The sequence below is a fragment of the Pteropus alecto genome, unplaced genomic scaffold (assembly GCF_000325575.1).
Source record: "Pteropus alecto unplaced genomic scaffold, ASM32557v1 scaffold43, whole genome shotgun sequence".
In the NCBI taxonomy this organism is placed as follows: domain Eukaryota; kingdom Metazoa; phylum Chordata; class Mammalia; order Chiroptera; family Pteropodidae; genus Pteropus; species Pteropus alecto.
Window position 1 is genome coordinate 2,080,080 of NW_006435764.1, and position 22,079 is coordinate 2,102,158.

Genomic DNA, 22,079 nt, shown 5'->3' on the forward strand with positions numbered 1-22,079 from the left:
GGCTGGGAGGGCGCGCGCGCGGGCCTGGTTCGCGTTTCAGTCGCGCTGGGGGCGTCCAAAGCGGGCGAGGCCGGTGCTTGTGACCGTCGGCTTTGGTGGCCGAGCTTTTAGAGCGACCTTGGGCCGCTCGGGAGGGAGTTCAGGCGGCGCAGTCCTTGGGGGCCTCGGGGTGAGGCCGCTATGGGCACCCGAAAATGAAGTGATTTCCATGTGGAAATTCGAGGTAGTAAATTGAATAGTTCGGTGACCTCTTTTTGTTTGAAACTGAAGTTGGAATTAATGAGGTCGATCGCTAATTAAAGTGAGCTCTGGGACGCGCGGAGAGGTGACTTCGGAAGCTCTCGGTGGGGGTGGGGTTTGATCGCCACCTGGGCCTTGCCCTCGACCTTGCTGGCCCGCGGCTGGGACAGCCCCTGGACTCAGCCCGGGTGCAAGTGCATGCTGTCGTGATGACGAGTGAGAACCGTTCCGCCTGAGCTCAGTCCTGGCGCCTCGGGATGTCCCATCGGCCCCTAGGGGAGGCTGTTTTTGGAGACCTGAGTTCAGACCACTGTGGGTGATAACGAGGCTGCCTTTGATAAAAGGGATGAACCTCTGCCTGGAGCTCTGTGCCCACTGGGGTTCGCGTTGATTAGGGTGGAAGGTGATGTGTCCATCTTAGGAGGGAGGGGTTAAAAGCCAGGAGGTCACAGCAGGAGGTCTCTCCAGGAGGTCTCTCCAGGAGGCCTAGCAGGTGGCTTGTCTTAATAGGAACTGGGTGTCTTCCTGGGGGCTGGGTAGAGGACTGGGGACCAGTGTTCTCAAGGAAAACGTCCCAGTGCTATGCTGGGGACTTCTGGCTTTCCTAGCAGGGGGGCCTGGGCGGAGGGCTGCCTTTCCTGGGCCGGTGGAAGGACACTGTACTCTTCGAGCACCTAAAGGAGCTCTTTGTAAGGTGATTCTGCCCGTGAAGGTGGGTCGCAGGGGCCCTGGCTGCTCTGAACAAATTAGGTCCCGCTGGGGTTGTGGGATCTCTTTGCTCCCTGCTCCAGGTACGATTCATGTGCAGCTGAGTTTCCCAGAGGTTTTCATTCCTTCGTTCCTTCATTCATTCATCTGGCAGGGGCTCGGGTTGTGTTCCTGCCCCTCCCCCACCCCTCCTCCCTCTGGCATCTGGGGCTCACTGCATGCAGGGGAAACAGGTGGCTTGGTCTCGGGCTGCCTAGGAGGAGCCTGGGGTCAGGTGTGAGGAATTCCAGCGGGAGGAAGGTGAGCCTTCTCGCCAGAGCCTGCGTTTTATCCTTCATCACGGTGGGGAAGACGAGGGAAGCAAAGCTCGAAGCTGAGACAGACAGGCCAGGCGTCAACCAGTTCACAGAGAAGCACCAGGAAAAACCAGTTTCTACGGAGAAATCATTTCCGCCTTGCCCGCTTTATTTCCAAACGTGTCGCTTCCAGAGGCGTAAGTGACAGAGCCCTGTTGTCTCTGTCATCTCCGTGAGTAATGGGGACTTTTCCCAAGTGGGGTTCAGTGTGGGGGTTCTCTGGGGGCAGACAGAGAGGGTGCTCTGAGCCCTGGACTCTCTTTTCCCAGGAGTCCCAGCTTCCTGTGTAGATGGAAGCCCGAGGTCCCCGCGGCTGCTGGGTCTGGAGCTGGGGACCCCTCTCAGGGAGAAGCCGGAAGTAAAGTCCCTTTACAGCCCCCTCCGGAGCTCCGGGACGGGGACAGTGAGCATCTTTGCCATCCGGGTGACCTCAGGCCGATTTACTGAAGTCTGCTCTTTGAGTAGGGAGGAAAGCACCCCAAATGAAGCCCGGCCTGTTCATCTTTGGCACCCCCAGCCCTTTGCCTGGGCAGGCGGAGCCTGGAGTCCCCAGCTGTGTGGCCTTTGTGACTGGGCCACTGCTCCCGACCCACCCACCCAAGGAGGGGCCTGCCCTTCTATGCTGGCCAGAGGTCAGCTAGGGTACATCTGGTGTTCTCTGCCTGGTGCATGAAAGTGATCTCAGCAGATAATCGGCCCAGGGCCTGCTGCTGGTGCCAGGCGGGGAGCCGGTCACAGGCACCCCAGGGACTCCCAGGGGTGGGAGAGAAGGGATTTGACAGCACACAGAGGGACAGGCTGTGGTAGAGGTGACCCCTGGGTGCTGCAGGGCACAGAGAGGGTCCCCAGCCCCGTCTGGGCAGGAGGGGAGTGGGGGGACATAAAACACCTGGACGAGGTCGAGTGTCCGGTCGTTCCGTTGCTGGCATTTCCCCTGGGACCCAGCAAGGCCCCCGGGGGGAGGGTCTCCAGACGGTCTCTGCAGCTCCCGCCCCATGGTGGAGAAACGCTGCTGGGAAATGGCAGTTATGAGAGTGACGCAGCTGCAGAGGGGACAGCAGGACTCTCGCTGAGTGTTGGTCGGCGCCCCTCCCCCCGCCCCGTACCCTTGCTGGAGATGACCTCATCCTCACGACCCCCTGGAGATGAGGGGGCTGGTGTCACCCCCACTTTACAGGCGAGTAGCCTGAGGCTCAGAGTAGGGGACCCACTTGTCCTGGGCCACACAGCTGGTGACAGGGGGAGCTCGGGCTGCGCCCCGGCAGCCTGGAGAGAGCCCAGGCCTTAGTCCCCGACGCGGAGGGCTCCACGGTTCGCCCGGTGAGAACACTTGCTGCTGTGCACGGACCGTCAGTGAGCGGAACCCACAGTTTCTGACCTGGTGTCCAGATGTGAAACACCTGTTTTTCTCTGAAAGCTATTCAAGAACTGACTTGAAGGGCTCATGAATGTGAGGGGAAAGGATGCTGCTTCCCACCACTCCAGGGGGTGCCAGTCCTAACGGGGTGGAGGAGGCAAGCCCAGGCAGAGCCGAGAGCCTGCCCAGGCAGAGGGACAGCGACCCGGACCCCTCTCAATGGGTGTGCCGGGGTGGGCCAGCGGAGGCTCATGTCACTTTTGGTAGATTAAGGCCCCCAAAGCCTGCGAGGCTGCTGGGGCGGGCGGGAAGCTGCAGAAAGAGCAGGGTCTCCGTGATTGGCTGCCGGACGTCAGTGCGGGAGGGGGCAGGACCGGCGCCCCACGGCTGGCCAATGGCCGGCCAGGACAGTGGTTGAAAATTATCCTTGTAGGTTGGCCAAGGACTGTGGGGCGGCTGGTTGAGGAGCGCGTGTTGGATGAGGCCAGGAGCTCCTAACGGCAGAGCTGTACATGGCCGGTGAGGAACCTCAGGACTGGGGGGCTCCTGGCCACCGCCCAGAACCTGATGGATGCGGGACGGGCGTTCCCCAGAGCGACTCCACTCTGGGGCTCTAGGAGCGAGAGATGCTGCCGGTTTCAGCGGCAGGGATGTTTGGCGAGAGTCCGGCTTAACTTAAAAGCCCTAATTCAGGACCCCGCCCAGGGCATCCGTTAGGTGGGCAGCCATTGCACGCCTCCAGGGTGCGTCTGGCAGGGGCACGTTTCTGCCCCAAATGTTTGCCTCTCGACTCCCTGAAAGGGTTGTTTTAAAAAAGCACATGTCTTCTCACGTCACCTGCACCGTCTTTGTGCGAAAAATTCAAATATCGGGCCAGGCCGAAAGACTTGCGCTATGAACCGCTTCACGCCCACGCTGGGTTCCGGCAAAGACCCGCCTGCTAGACTTCTCGTGCATTTTAAGTCACCGTCCACGGTGGTTCTTCACGGTCCTAAGTATTTGCAAAGGAGGTAGCCCCTCGTCTGCGAGGTAAACACTGACGTTTCAAAGTAGCTGGTGGCTGGCTGGCTGTCCCCGCTGCGGTGTGACGCGGCCACCGCGCCTGCCTCCCACCGTCGGCCTGGCAGGGGAGTCCCGTGGCGCTCAGGGCGCCTGTCCTTCCTCAGGTGTACGTGCTGCTGCCACGAGGGATTTTGTCCTCGTGTGGCAGACCTTCGAGCTCGTCCATCTTCTATTTATTAACTGACGTAGCAGTTTTCTCTGCAAGGAAAAAATACGTAAATTGACTTAAGACATTTCCTGTCACCTCAGGTCCCCGAGTGTTTAAAAACACCTCTTCCGCGTTGAGAGAGTGGTGGGTAAATACAATGTGGCCTTTTAGAAATGGAGAGAGGGAAGCGTGAGTGGAACGCGTCATCTCGGGAGCAGGCGGTGAGTGTGTCTGTGTTTTAACTAGAGGCTTAGACGAATCACCCCCACCCTTTGCTTGGCATTGGGGGGGCCCTGTCACTGGGGCACACCTCCCCTCCCAGGCTCCGAGGGGACAGGAAGGCCTTTCGCATGTAAAAGGTGGGAGGGGCTGCTGGAAAGGGAGCTCCCTACACTTTTCATGGGTTCTGATGAGCCTGTGGACCGCAGCGTGGAGCCCCGGGACTTTGGGATGTCGGCAGGCTGCGCCTTTGAACCTTCCTGAAAATTCAGCATTGGGAGCCCTTCCCCGAGGAGAAGGGACGCTGTGTGAAAGGCGGAGTGGTACTTCTGGTGTCTCAGTGGCACCACGCGAGTGCAGGACGCGACCGCTCCTGTCCAGGGTCTGCCCTGACCCCATCTTTCTCTCTCTGATTTCGATGAATCGTTCTGCTCCCTGCTCTCCTGTGTCATGGGCATTGCCCTTGCTTCCTGCGGGGCCCAGGTCCCCAAGAAAGGACAGGGTCTAGCTTCTCTCTGGGTCTCGGGGTCCTCACTGACCCCGGGGGGTGTGTGTTGAGTAGAACTTGCAGGCTACAAAGCCTCGCTGGAGCGCGTGGGTGGGTGGGCGTTGCAGACCTCCCTCCCCAGTGTGTGCTCAGCTCTAGGAAGTCACAAAACCAGTCCGGCCACCGGCCTGTTCTCGCTTGGCCTCACTCCGAGGGTTGCAGACGTGGCGAGGTGGCTGGCCCTCCGGCTGCGTTTGGGCCTGGCAGCTGGATGCCTCGGGTCCCGCGCGGGTGGCACCTGGGAGGTTCACCGAAGCCGGACTGGGGACCGGGTGGGGAAGCAAGTGGCCGAGCTTAAACGAACGGTGGCTTGTGTTGGACGCAGAGTCCGGCGGAGCTGGGAGTGGAAGTCTGGGTGACATTCTCAAGGCCGGGCGTGTGCCGTCCCTCACGTCCCAACTCCGCGTGGGTGAGTGCCACCTCCTTGGTCCCCAGTCCGCTCTCGTCAAGCAGCTCGGTGGCCCAGAGCGCGTGGCGTCAGGAGACGCTGCTCGTGGCTAAAGGGATCGAAAGGTGGCCTGTCTGTCCTGTGGCTACCTGGTCTGCGTCTGTTCTGATGCTTTGAGCCCCCATCCGGGGGCGTCCCCGGCCAGGCAAGCGACTCAGGCCTGGTGACAGGTGGGCACCTGTGCTCAGTCTGGCAGGAGCCCTCCCGGACGCCGTTCTGTCCCTTTGCCCCATGGTCAGGTGGCTGCTCCCAACAACACCTGTCCCTTTTTTGTCATTCGGCAAGCATCTGGGGGCTGCGGAGTGTCATCAGGCGGTCCCCACCCCAGGCCCGCTGACGGCAGAGTTTGGGGTGGCGGGGAATAGGCTCAAGGAAGGCAGGCAGCTGGCCCGACCCACGGGGGCGGGGCACTTTACTACCACAGGTGTAACTTGTGTTGTGTGTCCGATGTCACCGGAAGCTAATTAGTGCAGCGCTGACAGTCGGGACCCAGGCGGCTCCTGTGACAACACTGGAAAGTGGTCGGTGCGGGGGGGAAGCTGTTTTCAGGTGCCAGGGAGGGTGTCCACATGCAGAAGGAACTGGCAGACAGTGGGTGGTGGGGGATGGCCACCCGGCGGAGGCAAAGCCACCTAATGGAAGAAGGGACTTCCTCTGGCTTTGGAGCAGTGAGGGCGTGGGCATCTTTGGTCCTCGCAGAGATGGGGTTGCGGGTGGAAGCGGGGGTTCGGCCCTGTGGCCCCCCACTGTGTGACCTCCCCGGGCAGGGACAGAGCGCACGCAGCCTGACGGTCATCCAGCCGTCGCCCCCCTGGGCGGGCTGGCCTGGTTCCCAGTGTGCCTGGGTGCTCTGTGGCATCGGGGCCCGGCAGCCCTCACAGCTCTTTGTGGGGGAAGATTGTCCCCAGGAGCTGTAGGAGAGGAGTGTGGGGAAAGGGCTTGGAGCCGGGAACCCCCAGACCGGTCCCTGTCCCCAAGCCACCCATGTCACGCCTGCAGTGGGACGCGCAGCCCGGCCAGCCCCTCCCTTCCTGTGCTCCCCTCGGGGCCCAGCGCTTTGCCGACAGGGACCCCGCTGTTATGTGCTCCTGTCCCCACTCCCCCTCCCCAGGCTTGGGTCAGCGTCTGTTGAATGAGTGACCACTGAGGTGGCATCGTCACCAAGGGCATAACTGAGCGCCCGCTCCGTGTGCTTTGTCCTCTGCTCACCCTCGGCCCCTCTGCCAGAAGCTGCCTTGACTTGGTCCCGCGGGGCGGCACACAGTGGCTCTGCGGTCATTCCCGTGTGGGGTTAAGTGGGTTCAAGTCTGTGTTGGGGTTCGGTTCGTTCCAGCTTAGCCCCTTTGTCACCGAGTGGTCCTTGGGCAAGCCTGGATGTCAGGGGCTTCCAAACGTCAGGGACCTCTTAGCTCGACCCCAAATAACGGGGTGACCTTTGCAGCTGAACTCGAAACGAGTGGCATCAGGGAATGTCTTGGCTGTTCACGGAACCGGCTCTGGTGGCAGGGCTGGTGGGGTGTTTTCTGCGCCCCCACCTCACCCCAGTGCACGCTGGGGGAGGGGCACTGGTTGATTATTACTGTTTCGGGACGTTGATTCTGCTCGAGTAGCTGAACGTGCAAGGTCCCCGCCCGCACGGCCCCCTCCCCCAGCCCCTGGCGCCCACCGTTCTGCTTTCTGTCCTTATGAGTCTGACGGCTGGAGGGACCTAGAGCCTTTTCGTGTCTGGCTTCTTTCCCTCAGCATCACATCCTCAAGGTCTGTCCTTGTAGCAGGTGGCAGAATCCCCTTCCTTCATAAGGCTGGGTCACATCCCACGGGGACCGGACACTCGGGGTGCTCCCACTGGACACACTTGGGCTCCCAAGCCCAAGGTCCCCTGGTCTTGGTACCCCAGAGCCGAGCCGCATCCCTGCTCACCTCGCCCCACGCTGGGCTTCTCAGACCTCTAGACAGAGCGGGGGTGGCGCCATACGTTGGAGAAATCGTGGCACAGAACTCGTCCCCACGTCCAGTCTTCCCGTCCCCCAGGAGGGCAGGCATCTCTTCCAGGGAGCCTGATAGGTGTCTCTCCTGTGGGGGCTGAGTCCAGGTCTAGGGCAGGACCGAGGAAGGCGTGGGCCAGAGAGAGCAGCAGCGGGGAATAAGTCCGCCGCAGAATGTCGCTCATTAACTCGGTGGGCGCTGTCCGACGGCCTCGCGACCTTGAACCTGGGGTCGTTGTGCAATGTGTCTTTTGCTGACCTCAAGGGCTGTGGATGTTGGGGCATGTTCGCTGGTGCAGTGGGACCCTGACTGACCTGTGTGGGATGGGCGTACAGGGGTCAGGACACCCCCGTTTCTGGAAGTTTTGTCATTGCGACACCGCAGTGATAACTGAACAGGTCAGTTCTGATCACGTGGTTCTGGTCCGCACGGTTTAACCACGGTGTGGCGCTTCACGAACGGGGCACTCTGTTTGCTCATTCTCCTCCTGAAGACCTTTGGGCCGTTTCTGGTGTTTAACTCTTTCAACTGGTGTCGCAGGGACTGTCCTTGTCCAGGGTGTGGCCTTAGAGCAGGAGTCGCCGAGGCTCCTGCTCGGTGGGATGCAGGCTCGGTGGGATGCAGGCTCGTGCTCAGTGGGGTGCAGGCTCGTGCCCGGTGGGGTGCAGTCTCCTGCTCGGTGGGGTGCAGGCTCGTGCTCGGTGGGGTGCAGGCTCCTGCTCGGTGGGATGCAGGCTCATGCTCGGTGGGGTGCGGGCTCCTGCTTGGTGGGGTGCGGGCTCCTGCTCGGTGGGGTGCAGGTTTAAGTTTCATGGATCTCCCATCCTCACTCTCTGTGCGTGGTGCCACGTTATCATTCCACCTGCCAGGCCGAGAGCTGCCTGGGCCCCCACCCTCGCCGAGACCCCGCCAGTGTCTGATTTATGCGGTCCACGGTGGGCCAGCCCATCTCCTTCGAGTCTGTATTTTTTCTGAGTCTCGGAGAGCTTCGGCCCCTCGAATCCCCAGAGTCTGCATTTCCCGAATTTGTCAAATGACCCGTTTGTCCAAACGGGTCATTTGTCTGCTTCCTGCGGATTTACAGACACTCTTCGCATATTCCGGATCCACCCTGGACCTAGCTGGGCTTGTCTGTTCTCTTCTGCTTACAGTAGCAGCAGCCTTTAGTTGCGAAGACGTTTTTCATTTGGATGTGGTCACTTAATCTTTCTGTCCCCTGTGTGATGTCTGTTTTTCGGATTGTCCTTTCCCTGTTGTCGTAAGACATTCTCCCGTATTCTCTTCTAGTGGTTTTAATATTTTGCTTTTCATTAGTTGGTCTTCATCCATTTGGAGTGAGCAACCTGGGTCTGGTACTAGTTAGGGATCAGCCCCAGCCCCTGGTTGCTTCGTCCCCCTAGCTGTCATGGATTCGGGTCCCAAGTTCATCTGGGGATTGGTTTTCTGGCCTGGGCTGTGTCTTTTGTCTTGTTGGTCTGTTTTCCCAGCTCTAAGTCCACACCGTGTGTTTACAGTCGCTTAAAAACACGGTTTGATCTTGGCCGTTTTATCTCCTCTAGATCAGCCACGTTGCAAGTCAGTCCATTTTGTGGCCGAGGAAAGGGTGCAGCTGAGCGGTGCCGGGCGGCCCAGGGCTGCCAGCCAGCACGTGGCACGGCGGATCCACCTCAGACACGCGGGCCCCGCTGCTCAGTCAGTCCTGGGTGACACCGAAGTGCTGAGCGGTGCCATATGTTCAGCTTCTGGGACAGATGCTTCTGACGAGGGAACCCGGGCCAGAGCCGAGCGGGTCTGCCTGTCATCATGCCATTCAGTGTGGTGGCCGCCAGCCACACGTGGCTACTGGGCACTTGAAACGTGGCTGGTGCCACATGTTGGAGTGGTAATATTTTGCAGGTATTGGGTTAAATAAAATATATTACGAATATTCATTTCAAGTGCTTTTTCTTTTCTTTTTAAAAGCGTAGCTACTGGGAAGTGTAAAGTTGCATTGTGGTTTGAGTGGTTTTTTGTAGCCTTCCTTACTGGGAGCTGAAATCTGCTGCTTATTTCTTGGTCCTCGTCACCCACCGGGCTTCCGCCTGTCGCCCCTCCCTGCAGATGTGCTGCCTGCAATTAAGCAGCAGGACCTTTCGGTAGAGGAACCTCCATCACCACGACTGCCACCCCAAGGTGGGGTACAGGCACCCCTCAGGGAAGCCTGAGGTTGGAGGGGAGCCTGGAGCTGGTTTAGGGTTACTGAGGTTCAGAATGTCGGGCTTCGGGAAGGTGGAAGGCCCCAGCCGGGCCCCAGGCCTCAGGCTGAGCGGCCTCCCCTGTACCCCGTGGCCAGTGGGGTTAGTGTAGACAAGCCCGGTGCGGTAGCTGCTGTCCTAGAGAAGCAGATTCTTACCTGAGTGTCAGGTAGCGCTATCCACATCCGCTGCCCTTAGACAGATGGACAGCTTTCTGGCCCCCAGCACAGTGCTCCCAGGCTTGCGGCTGTCAGGCTGTGGGGTCGCCTGAAGCCCCTGGTGGACCTACCAGCAGACGGCGACCATGCTTGGCTGCGGGCTTAGTGGCCTGCGGGGGAGGGATGCGTGCTTTCCCAAGGGACTGGGAATACCTCTGAGGTAACAGACCACTTGGCCAGCCCCATGATGCTGCACATTTTGAGGCAAAATGGTTTCTTCAAAAGACGTACTTAATAATGCCATATTAAACTCTCGTTAAGTATTTTCTACTAATGCCGCCACGTAAAATGAAGTCGCACGTCTCTGTGGACAGCCCGAGTCGTCATTGCTCTGGTTCTTGTTTGCAAACCGTCTCCAGACTTTGCTGGAATGTTCCGTCGCCCACTGTGCTGGGCACCTCCCCGCCCGAGATCCCGTGGGGTCTGTACGCCCCTCTGGGAGGAAGTCTCTTTATGTCCACTTTACAGAAGGGGAGCCGAGGTCCACAGTGGCCCGTCGGCTGGGCTTCTGAGGCCAGCTGGTGCGTCACGTGCTGTAACCAGGCCAGCCTTAGGTCTGGGAGGGACGTGAGCACTCTGTCCCGCTTCCGCAGTGTGTCCACCTCTCCAGGGTGCCCAGTGGCCTCTCTCGACCATCTGCGGGCGGTCCTTGCTGAAGGACCTTCAGTTATGACCGTTAGTTGGCCTGTCCCCTACTAATGAAATCTGTTCCCTGTAACCTGGACAGCCCCTCCCCCAGACCTCCGGATGGCGAGGAGGGCACAGGCGGGGTCGGCTTTCAGACGCCCTCTTGACGGACGTGAGCGAGCCCAGAGCCCAGACGGGGCGTCTGTCCTGGCAGTGACGCTTCAGCGCCATGCTCTCCAGGGCCGTGGTGCTGGGGCGTGGCCTGGAGAACCCCAGAGAGGTACCTGCTGTTGCCCCAGAATCTTTGGGGCATCTTTGACTGTCCCCAGGTGTGGCTTGTGTGTTGTCCCCTGGGTAGGTGGCGTGTGGCACTCTGCAGTGCTACACTTGGCCAGCTCTGCCGTGTAACTCCCGTGTGAGCCTGAACGAGTGAGCGTGGAAGGAGATCATTTGCTCAAAGTCAAGACCAACAAGCGTACGCGTACTGCGAGCTGCCCTTGGTGTCCCTACGGGCGACGTGTGCCCAGCTGTTGGCAGATGACCCGTGCCTCATGTAGGCGTTTGAGCCCGTCAGCTCCCTTCCTCTGTCCTGTTGGGACCTTCGGGGTCAGGGGCAGGCCATGTGTGAATTTCTGTCTCCCCCTCTTCTCTGCGGAGCCTCTGGCCCGGGTGTGGGAGTGTGCCCAACTCACAAAGGAGTTCAGGATGATGGAGCACCTGGCAGCCCCCTCCCAGGGCACCTGTGGCCATTGTGGGGACATTGACAGCCTTGGGGACCCACCAGAGCCCCTTCCTCACCCTGTGTGCACGGGGAGCTGGGGATGGAGGCATCAGACTCTGCATCACAGGGTGGATCCCATGGGGGTGTTGTTCCCAGCGGGGCAGACACCCTCCCCCCGCTTCTGTCCCTGAGAGCTCGAGCTCCAGGTGGCCGGGCTGGGCGCAGTGGAGTGTGCCGCTCTGTGTGGGCCTTCGTGGCCCTCAGAGGGAGCTTCCTGACATGATCGTGTCTGTTCATTTGACATTTTATCCTGCCATCTTTTATTGAAGAGGGAGCAGGGGAGGGCGGGAGGAGACGGAGAATCCATTAAGTAGTAATTTGCTCAGGAGACCTTTCTGGAAAGCTGCACTATGGCGGGGCAGGACCCTAGTCCTCTCATGTTCTGGCCATTCTGACGTCTCCTTAAAATGACCACGTCCGGGGTCACTGGGAGAGGGCCTCCCCAAATGGAAGGCCCAGGGGCACAGGCTGGTCAGCGCCCTTCCTGTGACAACCCACCACGGGTGGCCCCCGAGAGAGACACACATCTTAAATCCTTCCCAGTGGCTCTACAGGTACTGCCTACGGACCACACACACATACGTGCACACACACATGCACACGCACACATGCACACACGTCCACATGTGTTCACACACATGCAGGTGCACACACGTGCACACACACTCTACAGGTACTGCCCACGGACCACACACACATATATGCGCACACGCTCACACGCGTTCACACGCGTTCACACACATGCAGGTGCACACACGTGCACACACAAACGCACACATTCATGCAACACACGTGCACACACACGCAGTGCACACACAAACGCATGCACACACGCGCACACACACACACGCACACACACACATGCACACGCACACATGCACACAGTCCACACACACGCATGCACACGTCCACACACGTTCACACACATGCAGGTGCACACACGTGCACACACACGCACACGCACACACGATCCCGTGGAGACTTCGGATCGGGTTTCGGTCTCCCACCTGTCTCAGGGCTCTGTGCTTGTCCCCGGCGTCATTAATATTTTAACGTCGCTGCTAGATCCCGTGGAGACTTCGGGTCGGGTTCCGGTCTCCCACCTGTCTCAGGGCTCTGTGCTTGGTCCCCGGCGTCATTAATATTTTAACGTCGCTGCTGAATAATTTTACGCGGTAACTGTTCCTGCGCGGATCCCGGCCCGCACCGCCGCCCTCCCCGCTCGGGTCAGGGAGCTGGAGGTGGAGGCGAGCGAGCAGCTTTTGTGGCCGTGCGGGAGACTGGCCGCCTGGACGAGACGAGCCCGCAGCCAGCTCCCTCCCTGCCCGTCCTGCTATTTGGGCAAAGTGGCTTCCTGCAGAGGGAGCGGCGGAGGCAGCAGTCCGGGCCCTCGCTCCGGTCCCGTGAGCCGCTCAGCACCCGTGGGACCTGGGGCCCCACTTATCTCCTCAGGAGGAAGGGCCAATCGGAGGCGGTCACGTTCCCGCCAGCCGGGACTGCAGCCGCGGTGTAGACAGCACACGCGGAGGCGGTGTCCACCCTCCGCCCCACAGGCTGCGAGAACTCGGCTCCAGGAAGCGGCTTTGTCACAAAAACTGGGGATCAGAGATTTTTTTCCTCCCCTCATCTCTGAAAATATTGGCGTTTTCCCTGTTTTCAGGGTTTCCCCTCCCCCCGCTCCACAAAGTGGATTCTGAACCTCACGGACTGTTAGAATCAGAGGTTCATTATTATCATTTATTATTATTATTACTATTATTATTATTATTGAGGTGAAATTCACATAACAGAAAACTAACCATTTCCAAGTGTACAAATCAATGGCATTTAGTGCATTTGCATTGTTGGGCACCTCTGTCTAGTTCCGAAAGGAAGCCCCATACCCATTAGCAGTCACCCCGTGTCCCCTCCTCCCGCCCCTGGCAGCCGCCCGCCCACCCGCTCTCTGTCTCGTGTCCGTGGACCACACGCGATGAGGTCTCCTGGTTTTGTTCACGTAGCACGGTGTTTCCAGGTGTCATCGCCTGCAGCACGTGCCAACGCGCCCTTCCCTTTTCTGGGCCGAGTAATATTCCACCGCAGACAGACCACTTTCGTCTCTGCAATCGTCTTTGGTGGTTTCCGCGTGTTGACCGTCATGCCTGGTGCCGCGATGGACATTTGTGAACAGGCTGTTGTTCGAAGGCGCGCTCTCGCTTCGCGGGGGAAGCAGGCTCCTGGCCCCGCGAAGAACCCGCAGAACGACTCTGTCTCAGCTGTTTCTCTGCACGAGACGAGGGTGTTGACATTCCCTTCATTCGTGGGCGTCTGATGAGGAGATCCCCCCTGTGCACACTCGGTTCATCCCCAGGACCCTAAGGGAAGCACCCTCCCTCACTCCCGTTTCATAGAATTAGCTGGAACGTGGACAGCGACGGGCCGAGGGGCGGGGCTGGAATCTGGCCGAGGGACTCCAGAAACCACGCTGTTGCCATGGAACCCTCCAGAAAGGGCCCGCGGGCTGGGTCTGTCCCGGGCACAGGGCCCCGGGGTTGACATCCCGGAACCTGGTCCCCGCTCTGTGCCCGGCGCACGTCCTCAGGGTTGCCGATCGGCTTCGGGACGCCTCGCAGTGACGGTTTTGATCTCCTAGGGATCAGGAGTCCTTCCGAAAACAGTGGCAGGCGCCGAAGGCTAACGGCTCACGTACGTCGTTGAGTGTTTCTTCGGTTCCTCACCGCTCCGAGAAGCACGCTGTCGAAACCTCCTGGGACCCTGTCGCTGTTTTCAGCACCTCACTGAGACACAGTTCACGTGCCGGACGATCCGCCCGTCGTGTGCACGGTGCGGTGCTTGTGCAGCGTCGTCACGGGACTGTGCGACCCTCGGCACGTTTCGTCCCCCGCAAAACACGCCGCATACCCATGGGCAGTTCCTTCCCATCGCGCGCCCCCTCCTCTTCCTAGTCCCAGGCGACCACTAACCGACCTTCTGTCCCTAAGGATGTAACTATCCGATGAGTTCGTGGGGACGGAACCGGGCAGTGCAAGGCCATCTGTGCCCGGCTCCTTTCGCTGGGTGAAGTGTTTTCCGGGTCCAGCCGTACGGTCGCGAGTGTTGGTGCCCCGGCCCTTTCTGTGGCCGAGCGACATCTCATTTCACGATGGGCCACGTCTTAGCTATTTATTCACCCGTCGATGGACATGTGGGTTACGTCCAACGTGAGGCTGTTATGAATGGCGCTGCTGTGAATTTTGATGAGTTTTTGTGTGGACACGTCTTTTTTCGGTTTCGGGTCTGTGCCTAGAAGTGGAATCATGCATCCTGGGTGACATGGTCGTTCTGGCTAACTTGTTTTCCACGATGTATCTTTTAAAATGACAAATCCTTTTAGTTTTTAAACAATAATTGCAATGGTAAGAAATAATACAGAACTGTTGCCTATACCCAAGAGTAATATCTTATAAACCTGTACTATATCATTGACGTACAGGTTGTGTGTTTTAGCAATACAGGAAGAAAGAGAACTGTACACCGTGACCAAATGGAATTATCCGAGAGTTGGAAGCCTGGTTCAACATTTAGAAAAAATCCACGCACAGAATATACCGTATCGACAGGCTAAAGAAGGGAAATCTTACAATCATACTTATCAATGCAGGGAAAGCATTTGACAAAATTCAACATTCACCTGTGACGAAAAGTCTCTGAACATAGGAAGGGGTGGGGGACGTCCTCAATTTGATAAAGAGGACTAAAAAAAAAAAAAAAAGCTCCAGGTCACATTATTCCAAACGGGGAAGAACGAAACGCTCGGGTTTGTCTCTTTCCTCCAGCCCTTTATGGTTGCGCTTCCTGGCCTGGTACGTGCACGCCGGGACGGCTGTGTCCCTTGGTGGGGTGCCCTTACGTCTCTGCTTGACGCTCCCTGCTGCTGTATTGCTCTTCCTCCCGGTGGGAGTGGGGGGCCCTGTGCCCCACGTGGTCCCACATGGCGGGGCGGCCTCACTGTTGCTGATGGTGGAGAATCTGTCCTGGCTTTATCGGCCTCCCGTGACACCAGCCCGGCGGGGTGAGGGAGGCCTGCCTGGTCACTGCCACGTGGGTGCGGACGTCCAGGCCCCTGGTGTCACCCGCCCGGATGCTGCAGAACCCGGGGAGGACTCGTCGGCGCCCGCAGGGGACCAAAGGCCCAGCTCCCCACTTGGGTGTATCTGATGGCACCCAGTGGGGGTCCGGGGGCCGCGTGACGGCCACGCAGGGTGGGAGTCCAGCTCCCCGCTCGGCCTTTGCTGCCGTGGGTCGGGCTGGGGGCTGCAGTCTTTTCTGCGGCGTCCAGCTCGGGAGATTGGTGGTAAGTGTCCGAGCACATTGTCTCATTACACTGCCGCTTTCCTGGTCCTTTGGCCGGAGAGTCGGTCGTCGGTGGCAGCTTCTGCTGCTTCCTGGTTTCCAGCTTCTCCAGCTCCAAGCCTGAGGCACGAGGCCGAAGCCCAACCCCGAGAAGTGCCCGCCCGCCGTCCCTCGGGCGCCGTGGCCCCGGCCAGCCTGCCTTCCCCCCACCTTCCGGAGTCTTCCGGTTGCTTTCCACGCGACATCTGGGGTTTTGGTTGTACCTTCCAGGAAGAGCGCGGCACAGAGCGTCTGTTCCCTCTTTCTGCAAGCGCAGTGTGGTCCCTGGTTTTCAGCTCGGAGATGCCAGGGTCCACTGGCCGGTGTGACGTCTTGTCTCTCGCCAGCCCCCTCCTGACCACGCCCTCCCTGGCCTCCTTGTCTCCCACAGATCTAGAACGTTCTCCATCCATCCTCGGCCCGCCGGAGGGCAGGCAGGTCCTGTTCCAAGGAGTCTAGCGGCGGGTCCCAGTCTGCCGACACCTCTGGTGAGTTAGAACGTTTTCCCCTTGTCTTTGTCACCTGCCAGCCAATCGCCGTTGACACGGTGTGGTCCGCCCCACCCCTTCTGCACTGCGTCCACAGGACAGCCAGCCCCTCGTGACCGGGGCCCCAGCTTTGTGTCAGGGTGGGGAGGGGGTGGATGGAATTATCCTTGGTGCTGGGGAGACAAAGCTGCTTCTTGTGCCCGGCTCATGTCACCTCGAGGGGACTTAATGGGACCGCGGCTCGAGGCCCCAGCTCTGGCCTCGGGCGTCTGCTCGTGGTGGACTTGGCTGGTGCAGCCGAGGGCAGATGGTGGGGGAGGTATAGAGGTGCCCGTCCAGTTTTGCAGGGCCCAGGGGACAGCCGTTCATGCCCGGGTGAGGGAGCGGTGGAGGGAAGCGTGGCCTGTGGTTCTGCAGAGTCCAGCCCTGCCCGGGGCCCGCCGTATCGTGCACCTGCCACCTGCTCCGCCGGTACCATTTTGTCTGTAACGTGGGCTTAACATCGGCATTTGCCGAATGTCGCCTGAGTGTCGATTCTTACCGTGACCGACCTCGTGAAGAAAGTGCAACCACCACCATTTTCGGGGAGGAAACGGGCTCCCAGCAGTCAGCGCCTCACTCACGCCGCGTGGGGACCCAGCCCAGCCCGGGCCGAGCACACGTCCGGTCATCCGCCCCGGCCCTGCGTCTTGGGGACCATAAAGGGAAGATACGCGAGGCCCAGACCCCTCTGGACAGTGCTTCCCAACTTTCCTGTCGTCTCTCCTGGAAGGAGGTAGACAGTTTTTTCCTGACCGTTCACCCCGTGGATTTGTAAGACGCTGAAGATCCTGTATGTACATCTGTGCTGCTCGTTTACCTGTGTCTCGTACTTAGACACGCTGAGACCCCGTGATCTGGGGACACAGACGCAGAGGCCGAGGCGGGATGTCGGAACCACGCTCCGGCCTGGCCCCGGCCACCGTCCGCTCTGGGGGGTCCTCTCGCTGGTCTTCCTGCGCCCGGCTCCACGGCGCCCCAGTCCCGTGTGAGGTCCGGGAGCTCATTGCCATTGGTTGAGCCCGTGCCCGCGGTCCCTCCACGTGGCCTCTGTGCCTGCCCGTCCCCCGGGCGTGGGAAGGCGTTCTGGCTGAGCTGGGTCCTGGGGTGCGGGCAGCACCGGAGGCAGAACCATCCATCAGGCCGAGTTCTCTCTGGGTTCTCTTTCTCCCTCTCAGCTGTGTCCTCAGGCACCCCAGTTCTGCCCGCGTGGGCGCCACTAAGGGACCTTGCTCCTCAGTGGCCTCCGACGTCCCAGGGGCCTCCATTCGTCATGGGCATCCCCTCCGTGGGCAGCTCACCTCCCCCTGCCCTGGCTGCACTGTCACCTTAGAGCGCAAACATTTATCATGTCATAAGCCCAAAGGGTTCTGGGTCCAGCCCTTTGTAGCGATCACCTCCTGCTGCCCCTCGGAAAAAAAAAGGAAAATCGCCCTCGAGTGGTGACTTAGTGGCCAGGATGCCGCATAATGAATGGCTGAAGGCTCCCCCCCCGGAGCCACGGCATTAATTTACAATGTCGCGAATTCTCAGAGAACATGCGAGACGTTGGATGGAATGAGTTTGGGGACTCGGTTTCCTCGACGTGCTCTTTGTCTCTGCCTTAAGATATTTCTTCCACACGGTGCGGTGATATTTCTTCCACGCGGTGCGGTGATATTTCTTCCACGCGGTGCGGTGATATTTCTTCCACGCGGTGCGGTGATATTTCTTCCACGCGGTGCGGTGATATTTCTTCCACGCGGTGCGGTGATATTTCTTCCACGCGGTGCGGTGATATTTCTTCCACCCTGGGGACACCCCGTGGTCCTGTCCAGCACTGGGCGCCTCGCCAATCAGGGGTTGACCGACGGAGGCCTATGGGCCGAATCCTGCCTGTCCTGTTTCGTCGGTAAAGTTATGTTTTATTGCGGGGAAATATGTACGATTTGCCACCTTCACTTTAGGCGCACAGCTCAGTGGCGTTAGGCGTATTCGCATGGTTCTGCCACCGTCACTGCCACCATCTCCAGGACGTTCCATCTTCCCAGACGGACCCTCCGTCCCCATAAACATTCACTCTCCTCGCTGTTCCCGGCCCCACCTGCTTCGCCTCTCTACGGCGACTGCTCCAGCTCCTGACAGACGTGGGGCCACACGGTCGGTGTTCGTCCTTCTGTGTCTGGCTGGTTTCCCTCGGCACCGAGTCCTCGCGGTGCTTGTCCCCAAGTTCCTCGAGAACCAACAAGGTGCACGCGTGCTGCAGCAGGCGTCAGAACGTCCTTCCTCGTGAAGGCCGGATGATGCGCCGCTGTGAGCCTCGGCCCTGTCTGTCGTGCCTGTCCGTCCCCCCGTCCACGGGCGCGTGGGCCTCTCCTGCCTTCCGGCGGCCGTGAGCGGTGTGTCCGTGAACGTGCGTGTGGCCCTATCTCCCCCAGTCCCCGCTTGCCGTCCGTCCCTTTGTGGGGCAGGCCCAGAGGCGGGATCGCTGGGCCACGTGGTCATTCTATTTCTAATCTTCTGAGGAACCTCCACACTGGTGTCCACGGTGGCCGCACTGTCTTCCCCTCCCCCCTGCAGGGCACGAGATCCCTATTTCTCCACGTCCTCGCCATGCGATGACATCCTGATGGGCGTGAGGCGGTGGGTGTCTCGTGGTGGTTTTAGTTTGCTTTTCCCTGATGAGTGATGTTGAGCATCTTGCCGTGTGTTTCTTGACCATTTGTGTATCTCCTGCGGAGACATTTCCGTTCAAGTCTTCTGCCTATTTTTGAAGTGGGTTGTTTGACTTTTGTTACTGAGTTACAGAAGTTCTCTATACATTCGGGATGGTAATCCCTGGCCGCACACGCGATTTGCAGATCGGACTCCCAGTCTGAGTCACCCTTTGTAAATAAAGTGTTATGGTCACACGGCCACACCCGTTCCTTTCGGGGTTGTCTCTGGCTGCTTTCCCGCTCAGCGAGGGATGGAGGTGGCAGACAGCGTGGTCTGCAGAGCCCGCAGGGTTTGCGAGCCGGCCTGGTACGGCGGAGCTCGCCAACCCTGTCCTAAACCATCTCGTTTAGGCACAGGCGGTGCTGGGAGCTGGCAGCATTTTTCTGCTCGGACGCTGGGATGGGCTCACCTTCTGCAAACCGGGGGGCGTGGGGTGCCCATCGCGATGGTGTCTGGTGCATTGCGGGTCTGAAGCCTGAAGTCTGGCTTCAGTTACTGGCTTTCTCGAGTGATGTCTGCGTAGTGTGCCCACCACAGACCACGGGCACAGATGCCATCCTCGCCAGCTGCTAGGCAGAGAGGGCCGCCTTTGGGGTCCTTCCTGCTGGGGTACAGGAGGGAGGGGCAGCCAGGCGCAGTCCCCAGAGGTACTGGGAGAGCAGGCTCGTGAAGCAGTGCTCACTCAGGTGCTGAAACAGAGGCCGTTTGGGGCCTTCTGCCCGGTTGGTCCTGCCCGCCGCTGTTCGTTCCAGGTTGTAACTCGTACCTGCTGGTGGCATCCTTGGCCTTGCGTGAGCCTTTCTCATCGAGAGACGTTCGCGTTCGTGAAAGTCAGGACCACGGCGCCCTGTGCCGCGTGGCGTGGCGGCTCCCGCGTAGGAGGCAGATGAAGGTCCCAGCCCCTGCAGCCACCCACTCACCCACCCACCCATCTCTGGACTAATTAAAAAAATTATTGAGGTATAATTCACATACCACACATTGCAGTTTAGTGGTGTTTGGTGCATTCACGGAGCTGTGTAAGCATCAGCAAAGTCAACTTTAAATCGTGTTCGTCACCCCCCGCCCCCTGCAATCCGTACCCATTAGCAGTGACCTGCCCTGATCTCCCACTCCCTCCCGCAGCCCCGATGACCACAAGTCTGCTTTCTGCCGCTGTGGCTTCGTCTACACTGGGTGTCGGTCTACACTGTAAACAGAGCGACACGGTCTGTGGCCTTGTGCGTCTGTCTTTCATGGAGCAGAATGTCTTCAAGCTTCACCCAGGTCGTAGCGTGCGTCTGTGCTTCCTTTATTTTTATCGTGGGAGGGTTCTCCGTCACGGCGCGGGCCGCCCGTCACGTACCCGGCCGTCACCGACAGACGTCCGGGCCATTCGCCCGTTAGGGCTGATGCCGCCACGACCGTTTCCTCCAGGGTTTGTGTGCGGCCCGTGTTTTCGTTCCTGTGGAGGACACGCCTCGGGCAGAGCTGCCGGGTCACGTGGCAGCCGCAGGTCTAACCTTGGGAGGGCCCGCCAGGCTGACTCCCCGGGGGCCGCACCATCTTGCACCCTACACGCCCGCCAGCTTCACGTGCGGCTGGGTCCCGCCACGTCCTCCCCGGCACTCCTCGCCCTCTGTGGTTTGGGTCCCAGCCGTCCCGGGGGACTGGAAGGGCCGTGTCATCATGGTGGTGACAGATTAGACTTTGATCATCAGCAATGTGTCCGATGTGGGCGCCCGGGGTGGGGCGGTGTCTCCCCTGCTCCCCCGCTCCCGCCAAGCGGTCGAAACATCACAGGACACAGAAAATAAAAGACATGGCGAATGAATGCGGGGTGTTTGCGAGGCCGCTCGCGCGTTTGATGGGAGGCGGTGGGCTCGCGGCAACCAGCGAGGGGCGCTCACGGACCTGGCCGGGCTGGGCAGACGGGTGCTTGGTGCCCCGCGGGCCCTTTGCCCCGTCACGCCTCGTCCAAGGAAAGACTCGTGTTTCAGAAACGCGATGTACGTCTGATGCCCCGGAGGGCGCGTGTGACAGTTCAGAAAGCCCGTGGTGCCGAAGAGTCGCTTTGCGTTGCGTGAGCAGCCTCTGGATCTCCGTTTAACCGCAGTGAGCAGCCTCTGGATCTCCGTTTAACCGCAGTGGTCACTCCGACACCCGAATCCCGCCCCCGGGGACCTAGCCCAGGGGAAGCGGGAAATGAATCTAAACCCGTAGTCAAGGGGCGTGGTTACGAAAGGCCCGGCGACACCGTAGGACCGAGGTTTGCAGTCCAGCGTTCTTTCGGAAGTTCATCAAGCGTGACCGATTCTGAGAGCAGGCGTGACCCCCGGAGGCCAGGCACGCAGGTGGTGCCTTGTGACACAGGAAGGCCGACGGCCTCCCACGCTGCGCTCGGCTGGGTCCCCGTGCGTCTGCCACCCCGTCCAGGGTCATTTCGAGGCTAACCAGCGCTGCGTGCAGCCACACACACACCCTGGGGCATCGGTGCCTGCTGGGGTTTTCTCGAGGCAGAAAGTTGGGGGGGGTGTTCTGAGCCACCTGGCTGGGGTGCCCCCGATCCAGGGTGAATGTCACTTCTGGATCGGAACAGCACATTACCTACCACCCCAGTCCCCCAGTGCTCTGCTGTCAAGTCCCCATCACTGCTTTGCAGACACGGTTCTCACACCCTGGGGACTGTGGCACCCACTTCCAGGCTCCGGCCCGTGTCCAGCCCGTCCCTGACCAGCTCCCCCGTCGGGGGCAAATGAGGGGAGTTAGGGCTGGAGAGGGAGTTTGTCCTGAAGCTCAGTGGCCTTGACTGGACTTGGAGGACTTGTGTTCGGTGAGGACTTTCTGCTCGATGTTGGGGTGCCGTCTTTCCTGTTAAGGGGTGGGGTGGTGCCGGCACATCCCGCTTCTGGAAACAGCCTTACCGGGGAACGTTAAGCGCTGGGCAGCCTGACGGTCCCGAGATCGCGTCCTTAATGTTCCTGGCCTTCGATGTGCGGAATGTAGTAAACTCTTGTCTAAACCTCGGTAAGGGGTGTGTGTGTGCCTGCATGCACCTGTGCATGTGTGCGCATGTGTGTGACTGCATGTACCTGTGTGCATGTGTGCGTGTGTGCGCGCCTGTGTGTACCTGTGTGCATGTGTGCACGTGTGTGTGCCTGTGTGTACCTGTGTGCATGCACATGCCCATGTGTACCTGTGTGCATGTGTGCACGTGTGTGTGTTCTGCATTTTTGTGTCTTCCAAGCCTTATGTCTGGGGCTGCTGCCGTGTGTCTTGCTGGACTGTCTAGTTAGGCCTCCTCCCAGCCTTTCTGGGTGGTGGCATCAAGCCCGTTTGACAGATAAGGAAACTGAAGCTTGAGATTAAATACCACTCTGAAGGTCACATGAGGGGGAGCAGAATCGTCTTTCTGGTCACTAAGAGCCCTGTGACCCTCTGCTGTGCCCACCTCGCTCTCCCATGAGCCTTCAAGGCGGCTGTCTTGTCCCCGTCTGGAATGTCCCCTTCTGGGATGTCCCCGCCTGGAATGTCCCCTTCTGGGATGTCCCCGCCTGGAATGTCCCCGGCTCCT

General features: G+C 59.7%; 1 protein-coding gene across 1 annotated transcript in view; it reads left to right on the top strand.

The window, feature by feature from the left end:
* Positions 1–3,310: 3,310 nt before the first annotated feature.
* SHANK2 (SH3 and multiple ankyrin repeat domains 2) overlaps positions 3,311–22,079 on the top strand; it is a 408,406-nt gene continuing 389,637 nt past the window's right edge. The window contains exons 1-2 of the mRNA XM_025046286.1: positions 3,311–4,092; positions 15,694–15,790. The gene's annotated coding sequence lies outside the window, so the exon portion shown is untranslated. The remainder of the gene's footprint in view (positions 4,093–15,693; positions 15,791–22,079) is intronic.